General features: G+C 38.0%; 1 protein-coding gene across 8 annotated transcripts in view; it reads right to left on the reverse strand.

Moving 5' to 3' along the window:
• SLC8A1 (solute carrier family 8 member A1) overlaps nt 1–23,733 on the reverse strand; it is a 373,856-nt gene that overhangs the window by 345,417 nt on the left and 4,706 nt on the right. For 2 of the 8 annotated variants that reach the window (XM_066266983.1, XM_066266978.1), the window contains exon 2: nt 377–442. The exons of the other annotated variants lie outside the window; for them this stretch is intronic. The gene's annotated coding sequence lies outside the window, so the exon portion shown is untranslated. The remainder of the gene's footprint in view (nt 1–376; nt 443–23,733) is intronic. 8 annotated transcript variants of the gene reach the window in all.

The following is a 23,733-nucleotide window of genomic DNA, read 5'->3' on the forward strand; positions in this document are numbered from 1 at the left end:
AACCTAATACTTATAAAAGATTAAGTGCACATTAAATATTTGAAAGGGTGATTGAACCAAGAAATCAATGAATAAAAATTATCAGACTATTTTCTCTGATATTTCTGGCCAGAAACATATGGCTATGATTAATCAATAGGTGTATTTTACCTATAGCAAAGAATATTGGCAATGACAATGTCAGGCATTATTTGTGACATTCAACGTGTAAAAATGTATAATACTATGCTCTGTAAACAGAAACAAAGAGCTCATTAAATAAATATGTGAATTTCTTGCACAACATGGTCTTTTTTTTAAGCTAATTTTTAGTAGGCTGGAATGCCATGCGGTCTGAAGAAAATGTGAGGTTTCTGTTATCTTAAAAGATATAGACCTTATGATATAGTCCTAGGTTGAGAGCTCAGTGTTGTAGCTTCTTATTCTTAGAATCTCTGAATACCTGCAAGTAAATCAATGCAATTTTCTCTGGTTAGGGTTGTTTATCTGTTTAATGATCCACCTGCTCCTCTCCTTCAGCCCTCTCCCTATTTCTTTGTCTCACATTATTGAAAAGAGGATTCTTTCTCGCCACTTAAACAATATTTTAGCAATGATACTTCCACTTTTCAGGCACTGCCCAAAAGCAAAACAGACTCTTGACCTTTAGCTGAAGGAAGAAATGGGGTCAGTTGGCATGGGATGCTTTCCTTCCTCTGGCTGAAGATGAACTTAGCTGCATTTTTATCTGTTCTGTACACTTAAGCCACATGAGTAATTTGCCCTTGAGTTGAACTGCTGAATTTCATTTCAATAAAGATGTGTGTGTGAGAGGGAAGAGAGAATGTATGCCTGTGCGTGCGTGTGTGTGTGGCCTGTACGTGGCATAAGGAGAGATTTGATCAACGTGAGAACTGAATGCAAAGACATTGGTTAATAAAGTGTCAAGGGGCCCAGAAAATGCTCCATAGACGACTATTTGTGAGTTAGTGTAGCTTGATATGCCACAGCAGGATTCCAGAATAGTTGTGACTCAATACTTTGTAGGAGCTATTTGGGTTACAGCTCAGGAAAGGCCAGAGATGATCACAATGTAGTAAGAACGTCTCAGAAAAAAATCATGATATTGGAGCATGGCATTATTCTTCCCTCCACCACCTTTGGCCACATATTTTGGTATCAAATTGTAAAAATCCAATGATGTAGTTTCTGAGGAGTTTTACTCACTCTTTTCCCCCTGTCAGTTAATTGTCTTTGAGCAGAAATTTGTATAGTCTGCATTTTATATTTACATCTACCTTGGTTGAAAATAGAGTCATTCCCCCACACAGTTTTTGTAATCACTACACATATACTCACTCATTCTCTCTCATACACACACGAAAACCATTATGATTTTTCTGAAAAACAACACCAGCCACCTGCTTACGGCAGTTCTACTTCTCATAGTGATGACAACTGTTATTTGAGCCCTAATCAGCAGAGTACTGGGCTAAACTAAGTGTCTTTCATGCCCTGTTTATATATTGCTGAAGCCAACTAAACTCAATATGACCTTTACAGAGCTAACCATTCCAACAAATTGCAATGGGCAGTCATCTTTGTATATCTAAATCCAAGAATTAATATTATATTTTAAAAAATGATTTAAAGCCATCAAATCAAATGTACTATCCATTTGAAAGTCTATGATTTGTTTAAGTGAGAAAAAGCTGAAATAGTTCTTTTCATTGAAAAACTCTCATAAATATTATAGTGTACTTCCTTCTCCTTAAAAAAAAAAAAAACCTGTTTAGTTCCAAAGATCTTAGAAAGAGCAAGATTTTAATAATTTTTGTACTTTGATAAACTTTCTAAAGGGAATTTGCATTTATTTCACTGGATGTTGCATTTCATTATTGACCAATTCATTTTCAACTTCAAGTATACTTCCAAGCTTCATAAATTCAGGGCATTAATTCAGAATGTGCAAACATTTAGACCTGTGGCTATTGTTTTTTTTGTGTGTGTGTGTTTTTGTTTTTTTTTTCTTGAAGCTGGAAACGGGGACAGTCAGACAGACTCCCGCATGCGCCCGACTGGGATCCACCCGGCACGCCCACCAGGGGCGACGCTCTGCCCACCAGGGGGCGATGCTCTGCCCCTCTGGGGGGTCGCTCTGCCGCAACCCAGAGCCACTCTAGCGCCTGGGGCAGAGGCCAAGGAGCCATCCCCAGCGCCCGGGCCATCTCTGCTCCAATGGAGCCTTGGCTGTGGGAGGGGAAGAGAGAGACAGAGAAGAAGGAGGGGGTGGGGATGGAGAAGCAAATGGGCGCTTCTCCTATGTGCCCTGGCCGAGAATCGAACCCGGGTCCCCCGCACGCCAGGCTGACGCTCTACCGCTGAGCCAACCAGCCAGGGCACCTGTGGCTATTGTTGAATAAACATCTAAAATATATTTGACTACATTTTGGGGTCCTTTCTGGTGGGAATTCAATTCTAAATTAATATATCTTTAAAATAAATGTTCAAGAGATGTTGGAATTTGTGGGGTTTTAATATTTAATTTTAACTCATAAATTTAAAATTATATTGACTATTTTATGTTTAGGCGTATAGTCAAAATGAATTCATTGTTGCACTATTACCAGAACCTCAAATTCTGTAATTACCATTTATCTTATAATCACAAGTTTTCTCAGGCTGAGGGAAATTAATGTTCTTTATATTCACAAAAATTTTGTTTTTTCTCTAAGAGACCTGGCTGAATACCACTTTTTTTTTTCTCTCTCAAGGTATTCGGCTACAGAGATAATAGTGATACAGACTTTATACATTCTGCAGATGGGAAACAGAAATTTGTCATCTTGGTCAAAAGCAGAAACTACTTTTGGGGCAATAAGTAGAAGTTTCTTGTTCTTTTAAAACACTGGTTTCATTTCTAATTAATAAAATTACTAATTTATTAGTAGTAAATGCTTCTATCTCAGCCTTGTCATACTAATTCTTCTGAATATGTAGAAAACATTTTTAAAATAATCAATATTGGGAGAAAAAGATAAGCCTCTTTAACTACCCTTGCCTTGTTTATCACATGACAGCGGTGCATTTAGTAGCAGTGTAACTTCTTATCCTCAGCCTCCACCCATGGGGCAGTGATTAATGCATGGGGCAATTTCTTCCTGACGCCACAATCTGTTGATATAGCCATGGACACTGACTGAGGGCCCGTGATAAGGTTTCCACAGTGACTTGACTCTACTGAAGAAGGGGGAAAAACAGGACAAGGAGAGACCATAAGGTAAAAGCTGCATATTTTTAATCGTTGCTTTTTTTCTAATTAGATCCTGATTTTCTTTGGTGCCAGTAAAGAGGCCACAACAGTTTTTCTTAGGACTCAAAACAGGAGAAAAACCTTGTGAAACATAGAAAGGGGAAGCCAAATGTTATTCTCTTCTCCAAAATGAACTTGCCTTTTCCAAAATAACCTTACTTTGATGGGAGAGGTTGAGTATATTAGTTCAGTCTTAACTAACAAGTCTTGCTGGGGTTGAAGGGGACTCTGGCTGCTCTAAAATACACCTCTTTTCCCAGTCCATGTCTTGTCAGGAATGAATGAGCTCCGGGATGAGCTAGAAGATGGAGGCCACAATAGTCTCCAGCCAGCACTCCCCATCTAATCTTACATTTTGAAGAGATTTGTGAGTGTTTATAATGCATCGGTGTTTAAACACAAATGCCTAAAAAGACAAGAGCTCACAACTTAGCAAACCTTTTAATTATAGTAATATATTTTTCTGTGGGGGGAGAGAAGGGGGGACGAGTTCATTCTTTGCCCTTAGATACAACTGTGTCAGAAAAACCAGGCAGCATCCAGAGTTCTTTTTTTTTTTTTTTTAACAGAGACAGAGACAGAGAGAGATAGGGACAGATGGACAGGAATGGAGAGAGATGAGAAGCATCAATCATCAGTTTTTCGTTGCAACACCTTAGTTGTTCATTGATTGCTTTCTCATATGTGCCTTGACCGTGGGCCTTCAGCAGACTGAGTAACCCCTTGCTCAAGCCAGTGACCTTAGGTCCAAGCTGGTGAGCTTTGCTCAAACCAGATGAGCCCGAGCTCAAACTGGCGACCTTGGGGTCTCGAACCTGGGTCCTCCACATCCCAGTCCTACGCTCTATCCACTGCGCCACTGCCTGATCAGGCCAGAGTAATTTTCTAAAGGGAAGCAAATATTTTAATGGGTGAATAAGTGTGTGTGTGCATTTGTGTGTGTGCGTGCATGTGTGTGCGTGCATGCACATGCTCATAGGCACTTCAGTTTTTTAAAAAACATGAGCTACCATGGAGAGAAATGGATGTAAAAATGGACAGTTAATTGATTCTGAGACATATCACATTGAGTCTTTTCAAGGTTTGAAGCTTTGAATGTCACCTCTCACACCAATGAATGCCATATTTGTTTGTAAACACCATAGTGTTGAGGGAAGGAGGCAAAATAGGCTTTGAATTCAGCCATACCTGGGTTTAAATCCCTGCCACACATTAGCTGTGTGATATTTTGCAAAATCAATCTGCTTGAGCTTTACTTGTCTCATTCATAAAAATAAGAATGCCACCTTTCTTGCAGGATAGGTATAAAAATTCAGCAAGGCAACATAAGTAGATTACCTAGTTGCATGTTTAGAAAGAGTAACAGTAACTCTTAACTACCTCTCCCTTCTCCACAGAAAACCATAGCTTGATTTGAGCTAATAAAATCGCAAATAATTATCATAATCTTTACTACTGGGCTCATGGATAGGAGGAGGAAGGGTACTAGTTTTTTATTCTTGAAAATATACCAGTGCAAAACAAATGGTTCACTTTCAGACAAGTCATGTTTACATGCTGAAAAGTGGGACTCCAAGTCTTTACATCTCCACTCCTTTTTGTCTCTCAAAGTTCCGAGAATCCCTTAGTTGGGGACAATCCTGCAAGAGGAAGCCAAGTTATTGATTCTTCTCCAGCCTTTAGGTGTGTGATTTCTGAGTCAGGATTGTGTACTTTTATATTAGAATTTTCATAATTGGGCCCTGGCCGGTTGGCTCAGCGGTAGAGCGTCGGCCTGGCGTGCAGAAGTCTCGGGTTCGATTCGCGGCCAGGGCACATAGGAGAAGCACCCATTTGCTTCTCCACCCCCTCCTCCTTCCTCTCTCTCTCTTCCCCTCCCGCAGCCAAGGCTCCATTGGAGCAAAGATGGCCCGGGCGCTGGGATGGCTCCTTGGCCTCTGCCCCAGGCGCTAGAGTGGCTCTGGTCGCTGCAGAGCGACGCCCCAGAGGGGCAGAGCATCGCCCCCTGGTGGGCAGAGCGTCGCCCCTGGTGGGCGTGCCGGGTGGATCCCGGTCGGGCGCATGCGGGAGTCTGTCTGACTGTCTCTCCCTGTTTCCAGCTTCAGAAAAATACAAAAAAAAAAAAAAAAAAAAAAAAAAAGAGGTTACAATAGTGTTTTAAACATTATGGCATATTAGACTTATTTGAAAAGCTTGATAAAAAAAGAGATTCGCAGGACCCATCCCCAAGGAGTCTTATTCTGGAATTACACATTTCAAGTTCTTGCATTTTTAAAACACAAATATCTCGCCTGACCTGTGGTGGCACAGTGGATAAAGCGTCGACCTGGAAATGCTGAGGTTGCCGGTTTGAAACCCTGGGCTTGCCTGGTCAAGGCACATATAGGAGTTGATGCTTCCAGCTCCTCCTCCCTTCTCTCTATCTCTCCTCTCTCTCTCTGTCTCTCTCTCTCTTCTCTCTCTCTCCTCTCTAAAATGAATAAATTAAAAAAACACACACACAAATATCCCAAGTACCTCTGATTCAGTTGACCTGCACTGATATGGAGCACTCCTGTCTTATAGGCTATTTAATTCAAGGTCACTTACGGCTTCTGATTCAGTGGTCAACTACCAGGGGAGGGTCTGAGTTTTGTAGAGACAAAACATTATACAGTTTGGGGATTTACTTTAAAAAAACAAACCAAAAAAATCTTACTTCTATGAATTTTGCAAAAGCATATGATCATGGGAATGTATTGCCAGGACTTCTCCCAGGGGTTAGGGGGTGGGAGGTGAGCTGTGAATAGGAGGGTCTCTGAACATAAGCTTCTTAGCTTCTCAGTACATCCACATTAGAGTAACTCATGACAATCCATTCTTGTAATTGCTTCTATTTTACACAGTGAAGGAACTGAAGAACAGAGACTTGAAGTAACTTGTGATGGTCACACAGCTAGTAAGTGGGAGACCTGGGATTTGAATCCAGGCAATCTGTCTCCTGAGCCTTTCTTCTGTTTACCATCACAACATAATGTCTTTAAGAAGTACTTCCTGTTTTCTGAAAGTCACAGAGAGACAATGTCTCTCCTTATTTCTATTATAGGAGCCACAGTTACATTCTTACCTGATGAGATAACGTGCTGATGACAATAAGTCAAAAGCTGCAATGATTAGGTGAATATTTTTGCATTAAGAGTGACTATAAAGTCACTTTATTTACTTAGATAGTTTTATATTTTAAAATCTAAATTTAAAATACACAATCATTCATTCAATATACATAATTGATGAAGAATCTGGGTGAGTAAAAGAAGATACATCTCTGGCCCCCGGGAATTTATAATCTAATAAGCCCAGGGTGTGGATGGAGAGGGGCTGTGGGTGAGATAGACGTAAACTTACAAGCAGCATGAGGAACTATTTGGAAAGCTTGACAATTGAGAGAAGAGAAAAAGCACAGTCCTAGCCTCTGGAAGAGAACAGCTGCATTAAACAAAAGCAAAAGCAATGAAAAAACTTATAGACTGCTAGTGATCTAGTCCGATATTCTGTTAGTCACAGAACCTGCAGTTTTAACTGCTTGGAATAAGCAGTAAAGTATGGTCACATGACTAAGTTCTGCTAGATGAGATGGAAACAGAAGGATTACGTGACAACTTCCAGAAAACCTTGTGAAAAGACAGCTGCTTTGCCCCCTTTGCCCCTCTCTCTTTCCTCTCCTTTCTGCAGACTCGAATGCAAACTAATGACTGGAATTAGAACAGGTTTCATGGTCTGCAAGACACAGCACACTGAGGATGAGGTAGCATAAACACAGATAGGAGTCCTAGGGACCATAAAGCCACCGTGCCAACCTGGGGCCGCTGATCTCCAGCTTGTGTTCTTCAGAGAGGGACAGACCGCTGCCTTATTTAAGAATTGTTTATTTTGGTTTTGTCATTTGCAGCTGACCTTAATCCTAACTGATGAAAACCTTTATTGAGAATGCTGACATCAACATCAGACACCATTCTATTAAGAAAGTTCCATTATAGAACAGGTAGAAATATAACTAACATTATATAAATGTACTTAAACATAAAAACAAATATATTATTATGATGCAAAAAAATAAAATCATCTCCCACAAACTGTCACTTTGGGAGAAAATATTATTATTACTCCTATCAACTGCTAATAATCAAATTAGTGTTAGAGCTTTACCTTTGGAATTGTGTTCAGATGATTTTCACGGACACCTTATTCTAAATTAGGTTTCTATAAAGGACATCTATTTGGGGGGTTCTTTTTGTTTCTAAATATTTGACCTTTTTTTTTTTGTTTGAAAAATGCTTCACATATGAATGTGGGTAACTCCCTCTGCTCACTCTCCAACCCTCTATCATGCTTTATCCCCCTACAGCACTTACTAACATTACCTCCTACCTTCCTCTAGAATGGAGCTCCCCAGTACCCTTACAATAAACTAGTTTTTGTAATTTTATCATAGATTCTTTCCTTGATGATACTACATAAATGGCACACCTTGCACTCTCTGTCCTCATAATTCACAGCTAGTGAGAAGGGCATGTGAGGGCTTAAAATGTGTCTCCCGGAATTTGGGGGACATCATGTCCAAAATATACTCAAAAAGGTTAAGGTGAAAGTTGGTACTGTCACTTGAGTGAGCAAAGTAGAGGAAGAGAGGACTGGGGCCTGCATTTGGGAGTTAAGTGAACAACCAGAGGCAGCATTCGAAGGATGTGACAAGGGTTTTTCATGGGCTAGATGTCAGCCACAATCACAGGAGAGCTGTTGTGTAGTTATGTTAGGTTTTATCCACTCAGCTAACTGGCACATGATGGGATCTCAGCAGAGAGATGCTGAGGATGAAAGGACAAGTTGGAGAAAAATGCAATGTGCCACTTGCATCTTGGGAATTATCATTTAATGTATTTATTGTTGGGGTTTCTTAAGAGTCAAGACGGTTCCCATAAGAGGAAGTTAGATACCTGCCCCACTATGAGTGGACATCATACTAAAGAATAAGCTTTCTGGCACTTTCTTGTTTCCACTCCCTCTCTCTCTTCCCCCACAACACCCTGCAGCTCTGAATGGTTTAGCAAGGATCGGGAGGGGACGTGCAAGCAGGGAGACAAAGAAAGAACAGGTACCCTCTTCTCTGAACCCAAGTCCTCACTCTGCAAGTCATTAGCCTGCAGCAAACCTCAGCTGGGCCCACGGAAATGGACTTAACATTATGTCAGAGTAGGCCCTGGCCGGTTGGCTCAGTGGTAGAGCATCGGCCTGGTGTGCAGAAGTCCCGGGTTAGATTCCCGGCCAGGGCACACAGGAGAAGCGCCCATCTGCTTCTCCACACCTCCCTGTCTCTGTCTCTCTCTTCCCCTCCTGCAGCCAAGGCTCCATTGGAGCAAAGATGGCCCGAGCGCTGGGGATGGCTCTGTGGCCTCTGCCTCAGGCGCTAGAGTGGCTCTGGTCGCAACATAGCGACACCCAGGATGGGCAGAGCATCGCTCCCTGGTGGGCGTGCGGGGTGGGTTCCCGTCGGGCGCATGCGGGAGTCTGTCTGTCTCTCCCCATTTCCAGCTTCAGAAAAATACAAAAAAAAAAAAAAACAACAACCAAAAAACATTATGTCAGAGTAAACTTCAGCACACAAGACCAGACATTCTGTTTTCTGAATTGGGACTCTGTTAATATTTTAAAACAATTGCAGAGTTTCTACTGACAATGACCTTTTATCTCTCACTGCCCAGATTTGTACCGAGGTTTAAAAGAAAATTGGGAGGAAAAAACATGTTGCTTTGATGATCATTCCCTGTAAGTCCTCCTTGTTCTAATGATCAGTTACTTTTCAATATGATGAAATATTAAGCAAACGAGGAGGCAAGTGACATAGTCTTCTAGTCTTAGTTATTATTATCCTCTTTCATCTCAGGAATCATTGTTCTTTTGCTCTCATTTCTCCCATCAAGTAAAAATATATAAAAACAATTTTTTAAATGGAATGGAACAACTTTAAAAGATTTTTTTCTTAACTACGTTGTTAGTGGCTAAAACTGTTGCTCTCTCTCTCTCTAATTACTACATAAAAGAGATGCCCAGGAAAACAATCTTAATAAAAAGTAATTCAACCAATGCTAGAATTTCTAGCAAAAGAGAGAAGATATCTTCTATATAGCACCTTTCTGGCAATGCTCAAAAAATTCTATGGAGAAAATTTCACATATGATCTGAGTGTATCAGACGTTAAGTATGTGTTGAACAAATAAATTGATAAATAAGTTCTCATATACAAATAGCATAGTTGGTGAACGTAAAGCAAAAACAAACATCTGAGACATAGAGGAAGTTGGTGGAGAGTGTGAAGCAAATGCCTTTTTATAGGAAAAGAGGAAGCGGTGTGAAAGGCAGGCACATTGTTTCATCAGAGGGACAAATTCTACCTATTCATGCTTGGAGAGCCAATTATGAAAAATCAGCCACATTATCAAACAGTTGTTTGGCGGAGATTAATACTAAGTAAACTAACAAAGCACTATCTCTCAGAAAGGAGAAAATCTGTTCCTTCTAAATAAATTAATTCATCCAAGCATCAGCGAAAGAATTGATTGCTCAATCATTATTTATGAAGTCCTGTTAGGTACTCACTATTGTGGACGACATGGATTTTAACTAAGCCTCAGTCCTGTATCCAATACTTGAAAATTTAATGTTAATGACTGATAGTCAAACATTTTAAATATTTCTCTTAATCAGGTGTGCTTTTGGTTTTCTCACAGATATCACAGTTTTCGAGGTGGAAGAGATATTTCAGAATGCTTCACTGATATTAAGCTCCAAGTTTGTTAAATGTAATTCTTTATGTGCTGGGCAAGTATTCTTACTATAAGTGCCTTGCTTGATAATTTCTTTATTGAAAACTTGGTTATACATGATGATGACATAGTATACATAACATAACTTTGGTAAACATTATATACCTATCTAATGTGTCTTTGCATACTCATGTCTTTTTCTGTTGCCTATATTTATGCATTTTCACTTTGTTGGTATAGAAGTGCTATCCTCATTCTATATGCACTTTGTAATTTAATGGCAATTTTCTCATAACTCAGTTGAATGTCATTTCCTTAAGAAAACTTCCCCTGATCACCCAGAGCAGCTCAGGTCCTTTGCTTCAAAGCCTATATTTCTAGAAATGCATTTAGCATAACTGCAATGAGTGAAAATTATAATTTCTGTTTAATATCTAGTTCTGCACTGAGGTATACTGTCATCGAGGGCAGAGAAAGTTCACTCTGGTGTTCCTAGCCTAGTACCTTGCATAAAGTGGGTACACCCAGCATATCACCTGACCCACATGAGGTGCTCAATAAATAATTGCGTGAATGAATGAACTTGAAAATAATAACTGAGAATCTACTTTGTGCTTGCCTTAACTGTGCAAATTATACAATAGTCATAGTTTGATTTAAGGCCATTTTTCTTGGCCAACGTGGTAGTCTTCCTTATCTGGATTTGCCAATTTCATAGTCCAGGCCCCTCAAGAGTAATTCTGCTTTATTCATCCAATAAGTATTTATTTTCATCTTTTATATAATGTGAAGCTGAATTTATCTTCTGAATTTCTTTGATTACTTGCTTCTTACCAGCTAATCAGATAATCCTAAATAATTTGATTTGGAAGTGCCCTTAAAGACCATACAGCCCAAATTCTTTTGTAATAAAACATTCCTTCAGTCACTCATCTAAAAAATTGATTGTCTGACACTTTTTGAATACTTTTAATTGACCTAAAGAACTTGACTTTTTTGAAAGGAAGACCAACCCTTTGTTGCAACTCTCAAATTATTGCAAAATTCTTTATGTTTTGTACTCTTCCATCCTCTACAGTCTCCTACAAGGGTCGTTACACTTTATGTTTTTTATTTTTTTATTTTTTGTATGTGACAGAGACAGAGAGCGGGACAGACAGACAGGAAGAGAGAGAGAGAGGTGAGAAGCATCAAGTCTTCGTTGGGGCACCTTAGTTGTTCACTGATTGCTTTCTCATACGTGCCTTGACCCGGGGTGGGGGGCTACAGCAGACAGAGTGACCCCTTGCTCCAGCCAGCGACCTTGGGCTCAAGCTGGTGAGCCCTGCTCAAACCAGATGAGCCCACGCTCAAGCTGACAACCTCGGGGTTTCGGACCTGGGTCCTCCGCGTCCCAGTTCGATGCTCTATCCACTGTGCCACCGCCTGATCAGAAGGGTCGTTACACTTTAAACAAAACCCTTAAACTTCGCACAGTGGGCCTTCCTGTGTTGGAAGGAGGCTCTTATTTCTTCTCAAATAATTTAAACATCCAATGGCTCCTTCACTTGTTTATCATTGAAGTTCTTCACAACTGTTTTGCCTTACTGGTCATTTATAGTTTAATAACGCTTTAAAAATGTGGTGTCTAAAGCAAGTAAAGTGTTCTTAGATGATCAGTTTAGTGTTTTGAACAGTAAGAGTTTTTAATACATGAGCTTCATGAGGCTCCCCAGATTCAATACTAATTCTCTGGCAGTTTGTCCTGATGTTACAGGGCATAACAAAGCACCATTTTATCAATTAGACTTTGCCCAATACTGCAGGGGAAAAAAATGAATAGCCCAATAACTGATGGAGGCACAGTTATATTAATTCATTTTCTTTCACAAATGTCAATGATAATGAACCAATTAACCATTGTTTTAAATTGATCTAATTATTCACTCTACCTTTTCCATCAGGTCAGGCTAATGATATAAAACCATAGAATTGTTTATGTTACAAATTTTTAAATAATAATCAACAAATTAATTCAAAGAATGTCTGTCAACAAAATATACTACATTATATGAGAAATAATATACATTGTGAAAGGGAGTATCGATGACTTTTACTCCAGTCTGAATATTACATGTGATGGATTTTATTGTAGCATATTCAGATCTAGATGTTTAATTAGATTATGTCACCTGAAACATAATTTTGGCATAGACAATACGATTTATCTCTGTTTCTAACAAATAATCCTCATAATTGATAATGTGTTTTATATATGAGCCATTCAAAATATTTTGGAAAATTAGCACAGACACTAACATATCAATAGGTAAAAGTTAAAAAGAATATGTAGAAAATGGGAAAATATGCCCTAAAACACTAAATTAATAAGGTCTTGTATGTAATATAATCATCATGGAAGTTGCTAAAATAATTTTTTGAGAAGAAGGTAGTATACACAAACCAAATATTTTTAAAATATCCATTTTCTTTTTTTTAACTATTCAATCAACAACATGTATTGTATGTGTAAAATATGCCAGGCTATTGAGGTGCCAATATGTAAAACACAGGCTTCAGGCTTCCTTGAGGAGGTGGCATTAGAGATAAAAAATGTAGATGCAGAAATCCTTACTATTAAATACTGAACTACCACTACTCAGATTTTCTCCTATTTGACAATTTTCAAATCAACACTTTAAATCCATACTATCCATTTTCCCTAGAAAGTGCTTTAGTTATAGAAGATATCTGATTGAGAGAAATATTTTATATTTCTCTTTTTTAAAAAAAGTTTACAATTAGAGAGGATCTGGTTTGGATTTTCTTTATAAAACAATTGTCTCAGAGCTCTTAATCACCCATCATTTTGCTGGAATAAAGCACCACATAAACCTTGATTATTCCTGAAGTTCTGGAGAAGATAATTGGTTATATCGACATAGTAGACAGAGGGAAAAAAGTTTATTCCTATTCTTCACAGTGAACCAAAAGTTCAATCGAGATACTTCCTTAAAAATAAGCAAAACTGCCAACTCTCACTAGTTTAGTGTTTACTCTGACTCCAAGGATTGCGGAACAGGAGTGAAAGAAGCCCATGGTGGAGCCTGCTGACTCAGACTGGTTTTCCCATTGCTGCTAAAAATGCAGAGCTGGGTTGCATAACTGAGAAAGTTTAATGGTCAGCCATGGAATTGAAACAGACACTGAGCTTAAGTAGTTTTTCATGCTCTAGTAAGTAAATTGTTAACGGACAGATAACACCATCTTAATCTCTGATACTACTTCATGGAAAAGCAATACAACCAGTCCCAGCGAAGGAGGATTTAAAAATAATAAATGAGGTTAAAAAGTTTAAAGCCAGCTGACTAAATATCTGGTTTGGAGTTTAGCATTAACTTTCAGATTGGATTGTTTGAATAAAAGCTTAACCTTGTAGAAGTAAGAGCTATTTAAGAGTGAACAGACAGAAACCTAAAGGACTTTGCACACCTGTAAAATATCACAGGATATGGATGAAATGCCAGGCTAGCCTTTGCTGTTACCACAAGGGGGACACCTTCTGTGGGACAGAAATAGATGGAAAGAAAGTGAAGGCTTTTTTTTTTTTTTTAAATCAATAATCATCCTCTCTACTCTCCCCCAAGCTCAGGCAGAAAGCTAGAGAAAGACTAGAAATTCCAGTGAATTGAGATGAGATAGAATTTAAGGGATTCCAGTCCATTAAACTGCTCTTAGGATTGACTCTTGTCATCTCATTTCATAGGATGTGAACATGCAGGCAAAGTCTCTTAAAACATGATTCTTAAGTTTTCTTTGTTTCTTTGTTTCTCTTTCTCTTTCTCTCACTCGCTCTCTCTTTCCTTCCCTTTCTTTCTCTCTCTCTTTCTTTCTCTCTCTTTTTCTCTTTCTCTCCCTCCCTCCCTCCTTTCTTTCTTTCTTTCTTTTTCTTTCTTTCTTCTTTTCTTCCTTCCTTCCTTCCTTCCTTCCTTCCTTCCTTCTTTCTCTCTTTTTTTCTTTCTTTTTTTTCTTTCTTCTTTCTCTCTCTCTCTCTCTTTCTCTCTTTCTTTCTCTTTCTTTCTTTCTTTCTTTCTTTCTTTCTTTCTTTCTTTCTTTCTTTCTCTCTTGCTTGTTAAGCACATGGAAGGAATGAACATATTTCCTTTTAACTGTCAAAAGGGAAGTCTCATATGACAGTGTGCGTTTGAACAAAACCGAGTGTTGTTTTTTTGTTTTTTTAAGTAACCAAACATTGGGGGTGGGGGAAGGGAGTGGGGAGGAGGAAAAGAAAATCAAACATTTTTTTCCACTAAACCCTTAATCTCCTCATTTCTATTTTATTTCCCTCTCACTCAAATCATCTTTATTTTTAAAGGTTACTTAAGTTCACAGGAGTTCATTTCTTGATCATTTTGGTGTTAACATAGCAATTTGATTTCTTCACCTGAAGGATTTTTGGGGACTGTGCTCATGTCTTAAAATTCTTACTATGTCCACAGAGGATCCACTCCCTGTGGCATATCAGGGAGAGGCTGCCCGGTGGTCTAGGGCTGAGCCTTCCATCTGTACGGAGGTAGATTGCAGTGCTCTGTGAGACCATGGTTCTGTGGCAGAGGAAACAACATTGGGTTTGTAAGGAGGAGCCTGCCAGATTCCCACAAGATAATCATAATCACAGTGACAGTAATTACTCTAACGATAATAACTGTTATTGACTGAGTGCTTGCTCTGTGTCAGGCACAGCACTAAGTGCTTTGCAAACATGTGCATTGGTCGCATTGACCTCCTTAGTTATTGGACTCCTGTTTTACAGAGAGGACATGGAACTTAGAGAACTGAAGAAACCCCTCTAAGGTAGCACATTGCTAGTAATTTATAAAAGAGAGAGAATTAAAAATCAGGTCTGTCTGCTCAGTTTCACCATCTGTAAGACAAGGGCATAATTTACCTCAAATTTTGCTGGGCTTAAACAGGACTACATGAGCCTTGTAAACCAAAAAGAAATGTATATGCAAAAGTGTCTGTGCTATGGTCAACAGGACAGATGGATTGGGTGCAGAATGGGAAGTGGGCGCCTAGCAAGTACGAGGCAAAGGAAAGTACGCAGAATTTTTATTTCTATAGTCATGGTCGTTTCACCATACTGGAAGCCTCTCCTCACTTTTCTGACATTCAGAACTACCCCTTTAAGATGCCACAGCAGCATTTTCTTTTGCGTTGGTCAGAGGACTGTGGTGTACTTCTGGAAGGGGAAGTGGGGTGCAGATTCAGTTTCACTTTGGGATTAGAACACTCTGCTTGGTGAAGGAGAGAGGACAGGAGAACGCTGGAGGGCAGAAGAACAGACAAACCCTGTCCCCTCCCTTGAGACAGACACAGAACTCAACTCTCAGGCTTCCGCTCTGACAAGAACCGTTGAACGGCTTCCTGACAACCCTCCATGGGTTAGTCTTTGAGCAGGAGAAGAATCAGGACGTTTGTAGACAGAATCCTCCCATTGAGTCAAACCCAAAGCTTTAGCCAATAAAATATTTCTCTAAATCCCCAAGGAGCCAATACCGTAGCACATTATTAAAAAGTGTTTTCAGTTTTTAGGGCCTAATATGGAGCAAGGGGATGTCCTTCACATGATAAAGCACTTCTTTTTTAAATATTTACTTATGTATGTATGTATGTATGTATTTATTGTGGTTGACTATGCATAATATACTTACTCTCTTAACTATTTTTAAGTCTACAGTTCAGTGATATTAAGGATATTCATATTATTGTGCTACCATCACCATTATCTACCTCCAGAACTCATTTACAATAACATAGATGAAACTGGAGGACTTTATGCTAAGTGAAATAAGCCAGACACAGACAAATAAATATTGCACAATCTCACTGACATGTGGAATCTAAAATAACCCCCCCAGGTTCCCCCCCTCCAAGAAAAATACCAAACTCAGAAGAGATCATACTTGGTTACCAGAGACAGAGGGTAGGGGGTGGGGAAATTGAAGGAAGGCCATCAATAGGTACAAACTTCCAGTTAAAAGACAAATAAGCACTACGGACGTAAAGTTCGTGACGACCATAGCTAACAGTGCTAAGGGTTCTCATCATGAAAGAAAAAAAATTTTTCTTCTTCTTTCTTTTCTTTTTATTGTATCTATATGAAATGATGGATGTTAGCAGATTCTATTGTGGTTATCATTTACATTGCATATATGTAAATCACACTATTATGTTGTATACCTTAAACTTATACCATGATGTATGTCTATTATTTCTTAATAAAACTGGAAAAAATAAACCCCGCTGAATTCATTGTAACACAGAGTAGAATGGTGGTTCCCGTAGGCTGAGGAAAAAGGTGATAAAAAAGACAAAAACAGAAAGTAGAAACAAACAGAGAGCGGTTGCCAAAGCCTGGGGGATGGAGGACATTTCTAACATTTTTACGTCGTGCCATTAAATCTGTGTTCAAAACAAACACACACGAAAAGGTTTTCCCCTTGCCTGTCAAGGCACATTCGTGAAAAGTTTGATGACATGAGATATGTATCGTTTTTTTTCTTCCACCAAGAAACTGGTGAAATTGTGTGAATAATATACTCATATCCAAGGAAAATATGTATCATTTAAATATCATCCATCACTTAGAACGTGCAATTACATATTTATGAGGGCAGATGAGATGTGTTTGCCTTTAAAACATGTAGCTCATTGGAAAGCTTGGGGAGATGGGTCTCTTGTTATTGTTTTAACCTTTGAGTATTGATGCAGATTCTGAACAGAAACTTTAGCATCTCAGAAGGTGATAAGCACAGAATAATTTTGTTGTGAAATTTTACGATCTTCATTTATTTTTTTCTAATCACCTAATGTGTTTCTAAACCTTTTACTCATATTTAGAATGAATAAACTATGCTTCTTTTTATAAACACAAATATATTAACTTATTCAAAACTGATGAGAATCTCCTAAATACTTAGCCTTCCAATAAATGTTGAGGAACAAAGATGAATATTTCCTAGAAACTTAATGAGACCCTGGCCAGTTGCTTAGTGGTAGTGTCCACCCAGTACATGGATGTCCTGGGTTCGATTCCCAGTCAGGGCACACAGGAGAAGCACCCATTTGCTTCTCCCACCTTCCCTCTTTCTCTACCCCTCCTGCAGCCATGACTCCATTGGAGTGAGTTGGATACAGGCGCTAAGTATGGCTCCTTGGCTTCTGCCTCAGGTGTTAAGAAAAGCTCAGTCAGAGCAAAGGAGCAATGGCTCCAGGTGGGCAGGGCATTGCCCCTTAGTGGGCTTGCAGGGTGGATCCTGGTTGAGGGGAATGCAGGAGTCTGTCTCTGCCTCCCCTCCTCTCATTGAATTAAAAAAAAAAAAAGAAAACACAGATACTTAATAAATCATCAATAAATGAAAAGTTCTGTATATATGCTGAAGGTGCAAAGATGAATACAACATGATAATATTTTGAGATGATTTGTGGGGAGTGGGAAGGAGTCATAAACTCACAACTACCTATTCAGATAAACAGGAATGTCTAAGAATAAAATTAAAATGGAAGACTTCTGATATCAGTTTGGCAGATATTGAACACAAGTTATTAATAACATCAGAGAACAGAAATAAAAATTACAAAGCACAGCAAAACTTTTTGATGACTAATATCTAGTTGGAACATATGGGGAGAGATACTAATCATATTCTATAGAAACCTATGTATTATACTGGGTGCAGAGTGAAAATATCTACAAATATGAAATAACGAGGAATTGGTAAGTGAAATAATTTCAAATCTGGGCTTGAAAACCTTGCCATTCACTAGGCTGCTTATCAAATTTATATTTCTTCAATAAGAGAATATGAAAATTAAAAGCCCAAAGTTAAAATACAGGGGCAAAAGTAGGTTTAGTTGTTTGTCTGAAAAATAATACAATAATTAATAAATAATAACACAAGCATAAAATCTGTGTTTTGTGTACTCACAATTGAAAACCTACTTTTCCCCCATCCTGTGTGGAATTTCTCTTCTGAAGTCATAATGCTTAAAGACAAATCACCATAAAGAATTTCCCCCCATATAAAAAAGTATAAGGTTTTATAAGATTATCTGTGCTTCTCTTGTCCATAAGATTTAACAGTTGTTAGACACCACTTGTAATCATCCAATTCAAGCTCTTATTTTATGGTTAAAGGAGCTTAGATCCAGAAAATAAAAATAAATGTACTAAGATCACAGAACTAGGCAGTTGGAGAACCAAGCCTAGACTAGTTCTCCCTCTACCAAAATGCAAAAATCTTTCCCAAACTATTTATGTCAATGGACAGCCAGTGAGTAGCTCTGTTCTGTCTCTGAAATGGCGTTTTCTCATTTTTCATTCTTCTTCTCTCAACTTCTTTTTTTTTTAAACATCTAATACTTTTTTCTTCTTTGCAGTTTTGAGGAACATAAGGTCAGACCTGATTTAACAAAATACGTGTGCCTTCTCCCCTCTACAGGCCCTTGCAATCACTACAATCAAATATTTGAGTCACTTGGCCCAAATTCTAATAATGAAAAGATCTGACATGTCTGGCTGCTTTTTAGTGACTCATCCATTTAACTTGCAATTTCTTTTAGGGACCTGGACATTTTTGTCCTCAATCCAATAGTGTTTTATTTTTTTAAAACATATTTAGTGCAAACATTAAAGATTAGCTCCATGTTTCAAAGAGGAAACACAAGCATGAGAAATTGCTTCTGAGACTCAATAAATCATAAATATAATAGTAAAGCCAAAGAGAACCTAGAGATTATTTAGTTTCATCTTCCCTTTGGCCGTTGTTCAGAAAAATTCATGTCTTTCATTCATGAATATAATTTGGGTCAGCCATTTGCCAGAGCTGCCTTAGCTTTCTGTCTGGTGACTTTAGCTGTGTTTTCTAAGGAAAATACAGAGATACATACAAGGGGGAAAGTAAAAGGGATCATTTGTCCTGTATCATGTTTTCATGTTTTATCATCCATTATTTCATTTGGCCACCGCTGTGCCCACCCTCCCCCAAACCAGTACAGTCTATGTTAGTATTATTAATTTAGAAATAAAGAACTGAATCTAAAACTGAAGTGAAAAGTCCTACTGCTGGGAGCATGGCTGGAAGTTTATTAGTCAGTTTTGCATTCTGTTTACCTTTAACCCAAGCACTATAACAAATAAAGTGAAGGTAAAGTTGAAAAGTTTTATATCAGTTGAAATACAATTTTGTTATTTTTCATAGACATAATTTCTTTAGTGTTGATGATAATAAAAGTTGCCAATTTGAGTGATGAGTACTCGAATCATAAGACATGGTGGAAAGAGCACAGATTTTAATGTCAGGTGGAAACATGTTCAAATTCTGGCATGTCTGCTTACAATGTAGTAGCTCAATAAATGATGGTCATAAAAACTATAATAATTATTCTTTCTGTATCTGAAAGTAAGGAATCATTTGAGGCCAATATATTTTATATTAAATGTGTAGGAGAACAGAAAAGTGTCCAAGTTCAGGACAAACTCTTAAAATGTGTTTTTATTTCTTTTCTAATTATGCCTCCATATTTCTATATCAGATGACAATAATTAGGGCAATTTATGTAAAAATGATAAGCAAAACAAAGAGTGGCTGTAGGAACAAATCACAGATGTACCAGTTGGTAAAAAACCAACATGCACAATGACAGCCTTCTTACAAGTTTATCATTCTAGTGTCTCATGCAAATATTGACCATGAACTTTTTCAGCAAAAAGGCATCCCAGTGGTTATGAAATACAACTTCCTTATCTCTCAGAGATCTGGAGGAGATTAGTGACTTGCTAAGTATTTGCTTTGTGATGGAATTGGGACTGAAAATCAGGATTTAGAATTTTGGTGTTGTTATTGATCTTTTTATTTCCACTATTTGAAACCTGTTTAAAAAATACCTCTTTTGTTGATAGTCTTAGCTTTGCCTAAGGACTCTCAGTGATTATTCAGTTGTTAAATACCAGAGATTATTTGGTGCTCAGATAGTTTTATTGGTTGGTTGATTGATTGTTTTTAAATAAAGTGGACCCATTCAGAGGCTACCTTTGAAGATCTCTGGAGAAAATTCAGCAATTATAAGCCACCCAACCTTACTCATTATTATTTTTTTCTTGCTAGTAGGAAATACTTTGACTCTAATAAATAGAATAATACAAAGCTTAAGTCAAATTCTAGATTGTATTTAAATTTTTAGATGTTATCTAGATGGCATGTCCGTAATGCTCTAAATAAACATTATTTGATGAGGTATACTTGGGGTGTGTGGTATTGTGTGATTAAAATAAAATTTCTAAAAGTATTACCTAAAAGGATTTCAGAACTATCTGAAGAGAGAAAATACTGCTATATGGCAAGTACTTCCAACAGTTGGATTAAGATCTGGATAATGTTGCTAAAAATGCTAATAGAAGCTTCTTGCTATTATCATGTGTTGTTTTTGCCCTTAAGCAAATAAACCAGTGCTTGATGTTTAAAAAAATAATTAAAAAGAGAATGCTCAACTAAAAGAGAAAGATTTCGATTGCTTTCTCTTCTTTGAGGCTGGCGAGGTTAACAGCTTTGAGATTAGTGACTATATATTTTGGAGCTAATCAACCACCAAGGCCCACACAGCCTTCAATGTGGGAATGAGTAATGTCACAAAAATCTGTTTATAAGTTAGTCAGGTGAACCTTAGAATGTAAAGAACAAGTAGAGTTCTTAAAATTAGCTTAACAGTTTGGAGCTAAATGAGGAAGGGATAGATTCCCCTGCCTGGGGCATGTGGGAGATAAAAGAAAAACATAGCTCCTTAGAGTACATTTTCTTCTATTTCTTATTCCAATGAAAATTATTTTGACTTATTCACTTTGTTATTTGATAAACTTTTATGGACGGCATCCACTGGATGTCAAACACTGTGCCAAGCTCTTCATATATAAGAATGAGTAAGGTAAGTATGTGTCCCCCATGTTGCTTAGATTCTAATGAGGTGGCAGAAAAATACACATTGACAATACTAGGCACTATCAGGGTGTAGTAGGAGCACAAAGGAGAATACAAATCAGAATTGAATGATGGGAAGGAGAGCATCTCAGAGAGAATGGTTGCTATGTGAAAGCCACAACAGCCTTTGTTAAGTGAAAAGAGAACAAAAACACTGAAGAGAGAAAGTAATTTACATTAAGAAAAAGGAGAGCTGAGCCACTCTTGACTACTGTGGGAATCATAAGTAGTTTGGTAAAGCTGGAACAAAGAGTGTCTATTGGGAGGTAGAGAGGGACAAGCTTAGGGATGTAGGCAGGGCTGACTATGTATTCAGGGGTCTCTGGTATTAAGCTAATGAGTTTGGATTTTATCCTGGAAGTTATAGGGATTCATTAAAAGATTTTACAAATGAATGTGCCTGATCAAAATTGTGTCTTAGTGAGATCATTTCGGCAACAAAGTAAAGGATAGTTGGGAGTAGCCAGGCTGGTGGGAGGGTAAGTTTTAGCATGCTATTGCCATCACTCAGTAATAAATTCTAAAAGGCAGTGGTAGTAGATAGGAGAGACATCCTGAAAGTATGGCTATAGTATTTGAGGACTTATTTGTTGTGGTGGGGAGATAGCAAGTTAAGGAAAAAAATTCTAAGCTGCCTTTTTGGTTTAAAGTTACTCAAAGAGATAAATCAAAAAAGTTGGTCAAGTGGATAGTAAAAATGATGAATTTAATTTTGAACATATTAAGTAAGAGTCAGGAGCTCTGCAGAAATAGGTTGAATAGATAGTTGGATGTATGGCTAGGAAGGTTGTCAGTAAACGTTAGTAATGGGAAAGTAGATTCAAAAACGAAAGTAGTGGTTAAACAGTATCTAGCCACTTTAAATTTGCTTAGATGCTTTGCACAAGTAAATGACGTTCTAATGCATGAAAACGTCTTAAAAAGGAATGCTGAACCAACCAGCAGTCTTAGAGAAACTCTGGAGGTTGGAAGAGGTTTCATAAGATTGCAAATAAGTAAATATAGTGTGAATGTTCAAAGTTAGGTCAGCCTAACCTCGTAACATAAAGGGATCTTAAACTAGTCTGATAGGGAAATGCTGTTGGCACATGATTTCTAACCTTCATAAGGGCATTTTACATAACTACACAAAAGTACTTTGCACCAAATGGAGAAATATGGACTGACTTCAATTAAGTGAAATCCTTATTAAACAACTGTGCTCAAAGATTACTACTTGTGATTGATAAAATTGGATTGGTGTTCTGCAATGTACTATTGTTGACTTTGGCCAAATACTTTGTTTAGAGGATTGGAGGAAGATATAAAAGCCATTCTCACTATGTTTGCATAAGATATCAAATTTGAAGAATGAAAACAGGCAGGATAACATTTAGGACTCACAAAAGTTTTAAAAGATGAAATCTAATAGTGTCAGGTCTCAAGGTCCTACACTGAGAGCCCTTAAAATTACTTGCAAAGTACTTCTTGGCCAAGTTGTGCCTATCAACCTCCTCAATACATCAACTAAATAAATATATAATAAAATAGACAAATCAGTGCACATTCAAAGGTGAGTTTTAGGCATTAAATTAAGCAGGAATTCACATGCATGTCATAAGAGAACCCACTAAAGGAACTGGAGTCATAGAGAAAGTTTTAAAAAACATGTAGTAACTTTTGATCTTCAGAGACATCAAGGGATGGCAGTTGAAACAATATATGATGGTGGAAGACAGTTTGACTGTGGGTGATGGACACACGATGCAATATACAGATCATTATATTGCAGAAAGGTACACTTGAAACCTATATGATCTCATTAACAAATGTCACCTCAATAAATCGAATAAAAATTATGTTCTATATAATCATAAGGACTAGAACCATCATTACTAGGTAAGAACAGTTACCTATCTCTGTTAATTTCTGTGATGCATTTGCCCATAGTGGAGTGGACAGTAACCAACTTTGGAGCCAGATTTGTCCAGCTTTACTAATTAGAACTGTGTGACCTTGGGCAGATTTACTTAGAAACTCTTTGTCTAATTTTTTTCATCTATAAATAAAGATGATAACAGAATACAGCTCACAGGTTATTACCAGGATTTAATGAGTTAATATATATAAAAATACGGAGAAAAATGCCTGGCACATAGAAATTGCTTTATATGTTCGCTATCATTAGAAGCATAGAGGGTAATTCACTACTCTGCCAAGGAAATATTAGGTAAAAGAAGAGATTTAAAGAGGTATTCTTTATGCTGTTTTAAAAAATGTATGGGTCATTTGGAAACCAGAGTTGAGAAGTTGGTCAAAGTCCCCTAGTGTTCTGGTTGCTGGCTCACCAGCACAGCTCCCATCTCAGGATATGGGAAGTCAGGTGCCAGCAATTGCCTCCACCCCAGGACCCAGCGTAGCTCTCTGCCTGGGTATCTGATGAGGTTGGTTCCGTCTTCCATTTCTGAGCACATCTTCTTGCCTTCCTACTTTACATACTTCAGTTTTCCATACATGTTTCTGGCTTTTGTGTCAATGGCAATTCAGAACCTGTTTTTGTTTGTTAGTTTGTTTGTTTTTCCTGGCCTGTGTCTTTGACTCCGACCCCCATTCTTACTGGCAAAGAAGGAGAGGGCACCAAGAAACT

Source organism: Saccopteryx bilineata, chromosome 3 (assembly GCF_036850765.1).
Source record: "Saccopteryx bilineata isolate mSacBil1 chromosome 3, mSacBil1_pri_phased_curated, whole genome shotgun sequence".
In the NCBI taxonomy this organism is placed as follows: domain Eukaryota; kingdom Metazoa; phylum Chordata; class Mammalia; order Chiroptera; family Emballonuridae; genus Saccopteryx; species Saccopteryx bilineata.